The following is a 3,508-nucleotide window of genomic DNA, read 5'->3' on the forward strand; positions in this document are numbered from 1 at the left end:
ATAAATGTGAAATTTACCCCTATTCTCCCCCAACTCTGAAAAAAATCTCATCATACTGACCTTTGATTGTTGGGTCAGGCAGGAGTTAACAGTCATTACCTTTAGCAGTTAACTTCTGAAGATGTCACTAGCCACATTTTAAGGGCTTAATAGTCACATATAGCTGTAGTTACGTACTGGACAGCACCGATTATAGAACATTTCCATTATAGCAGAAAGTTCTGTTGAAGAGCACTGTATTACCACATCCATGGCAGCACTATTTTAAAAAACCAAAACCCATTGGGTGATAAGGATGTGTTACTGTAGCTTCATCCATTGTAACGAACGAGCCACTGTGGTATGGGGTGTTGACAGTAGGGGAGGCTCTGTGTGTGGGGGGACTGGGGATAAATGGGAACTCTCTGTACCTTCTGCATAATTTTGCTGTGAGCCTAAAACTGGTCTAAATAATAAAGTTTATTAATTGAAAAATTAAAAAAAACCCAAACCTGAGAAACCTCTACAAGCCCACCAATAATAAAACTGATAAATTGTGATATATTCACACCATAGAATACTATTTGGCAATGAGAATGAACGATTTACGATTACACGTGAGAATATGGACGAATCTCACAAACCCTGATTAAAAAAGTGAGATACGTAAGGGTACACACCGTTGATTCTGTTTCTATATAATATAAAGTGAGGCGAAAAGGTTAGAACAGCGGTTAGGTGGGTGCTGGTCATGCTCTGTGCCTGCATCAGGGTGCTGGCTGCGTCAATGTGTTGCTTGTGGAAATTCAGCTATCTGTACACTTATGATTGTGCACTTTCTGTATACGTATTGCACTTCAATAAAACATTTAAAAATTTTATTGAGGGTCTACTTTTTGCTAACATAATGCCTTTTGTTTTTAAATTGCTCAGAATGGTTATTGTTTCCTCTTTATACTGGAGACTTTTAAAAAAATATATTTATTTGGCCGCATCGTTGCAGCGCATGGGCCCTAGAGCACGCAAGCTTAGCTGCGGCATGCATGTGGGATCTTCGTTCCCCGAACAGGGATCGAACCTGTGTCCCCTGCATTGGAAGGCGGATTCTTAACCACTGGACCACCAGGGAAGTCCCTATACTGGAAACTTTTGAAAGCACCATTTTTCCTTTCTGTAGGGCCTCTCGCCTTCACCTGGTTTACAGTACGTTGAACACAACAGACGACAAATGGTTGTTAGGCGTGGAAATTTAAAACGATTTTCCTCACTTCTCCACAAAGACCGAAGATGGGAAAAGGCTGGTAAAACAAGGTCGGAGTTAAGTAGATTTCTGGCTTGCTGCCAAATTTTTCCTGGTTCCCCACCAAGAAAACATATGCTGCTATTGGTTTCTTGAGAGAAACCACACTTCCTACTAATGTCCTGAAAAGTAAACAGATGACAGATGTATAGCAGGTTCTACTTGAAAAGGGTGGCATAGTCCTTGTAATTAAATATTGGAAAAACATTTCGAAACAAAAAATTTGATAGTGTGATAATGACTGCACTTCGTAAATTTAAGTACTAACCTGTAAAACAAGGGTGAGAATACTTAAAAATAAAAATTGCGAGGATGCTTAACGAGACATGTTCTGGGCAGAAGCAAAGGTGAAACTAGAAATTCCCTCTTCGTGGTGTCCTAGTTTGGGTTCCTCAGACTGTAAGCAAAGACTTAGGTTCAGTTAGTTTATCTGGGTGGTACTTCCGTGAAGCAGAAATGAGGAAGAGGAGAGTGAGACCGGGAAGGGAGAAAAGGTAAGGTGAGTTCATGAGACGGTTTTAGCCGTGGGCAAGTGGGGCTCAGTTCCACTGAGGAAGAACATGTAGAATGTACACACTGGGTGAAAGGGAAGCTGGGGTGCTTACCAACTGGCCCCCATTCCTTACTGGTTGGGGGTTACCCCAGGAATGTTGAGCCCCCAGCCCTTCTAGACTGCCCTGTGTGCAGGCTGAGCAAGCTCCTGGGGTGCAGGAAAAGTCCTCAGGTGGGAAAGCAGAAAACACAGGGCTTGTGGAAAGCTGTGAGCCTGCACAGGAACCGTGTATTGGGCTGCAGGCGAACTCCAATTAGGCTAAGGGATGTGGAGTGGGTGGGGCATCTGCACAGACATCATCTCTTACCAGCAGTACATGCTAGGAAATTGAGTCAGATACTCTTCCCAATTGTTACACACCCATGAATGTTAAATATCAAAGGCATACATCAAGAAATAAGCCCTCACATTTACGTTCGACTTTTGACAGGGGTATCAAAATAATTCAGTGGGGAAAGGCTAGTCTTTTCAACAAATGGTGTTGGGACTACTGGATATCCACATGCAAAAGAATGAAGTTGGCTTGTCCCCTACCTCACACCATATACAAAAATCAACTCTGGCCCAAAGACCTAAATTTAAGACCTAAAACCCTAAAACTCTTGGGAAAAAACACAGGAGTAAATCTTAGTAACCTTTTATTTGCTATACTTTCTTAATTATAATACCAAAAGCACAAGCAACCACAGCAAAAAAAGATAAATTTGGACTTCATGAAAATTAAAATTTGGTCAATGAATACTTATTAATGAACAAAAATTTTTAATTTCCCATATATAACAATTTTCAAATATACCAAATACATTATGGTCAGTTAAAGGCAAGCCTTCTTTTAAAAAAAATTTTTTTTAAATAAAAAATATTTTTTTTAACACCTTTTTTTTTGGCCACACCTCATGGCTTGCGGGATCTTAGTTCCCCCACCAGGGATAGAACCCAGGCCCTTGGCAGTGAAAGCAGAGTCCTAACCACTGGACCACCAGGGAATTCCCAAGGCAAGGCTTCTTAACAGTGAATTCATGAACTTTGGGGACCTGTGAATGTTCTGATACATTTTGCAAAATTGTGTAGGTGAGAATGTGCATTTTTCTGGAGAAAGCATTTATAACTTCCATTAGATTTCCAAAAATATCTATGACACAGAACAAGGTAAGGATCTGAATTAAGGGACTAATGAGGCTCAGAGAAAAAGAGAGACAAAAGTAAAGAAGTGAGAGGCTGAAGCAGCCATAGTGTATTACAAAGGTGATTGTAAAAGGTCAACTGCCCTTGTTGGTCAACTACTCCTGATGGTCCTAAGTGCTAAGGACGTCAAGGATCCCTACACCTAAAACAAGAACCAGCTGCTTAGCTGCCACTTTCCTCACTCGCTGTGGGTCTGGCTATAGAAAAACCCACGCTCCCCTCTGGGGAAGAGACTCACGGCGACTTTCAACAGAGGATTATGCTCTTCAAGGGCTTTTAAAAATCACCCGTGCTAGCCCCTATTCCAAGACGTGATATGCCTTCTGCCATATTAGGGGTGTGTATTGGGTATGTGTGTGAGACGGAGAATCACAAATCTCATAATGTACTCAAAAATCCATCTAAAATCCCAGCATGTTTTAGCAGATTAAAATTGTTTAAATAATGTGAAATGTCCAAATTGCAGTGTAGCTACACGAACAAATAAAAAA

The sequence above is a fragment of the Lagenorhynchus albirostris genome, chromosome 5, assembly GCF_949774975.1.
Source record: "Lagenorhynchus albirostris chromosome 5, mLagAlb1.1, whole genome shotgun sequence".
Lineage (NCBI taxonomy): Eukaryota > Metazoa > Chordata > Mammalia > Artiodactyla > Delphinidae > Lagenorhynchus > Lagenorhynchus albirostris.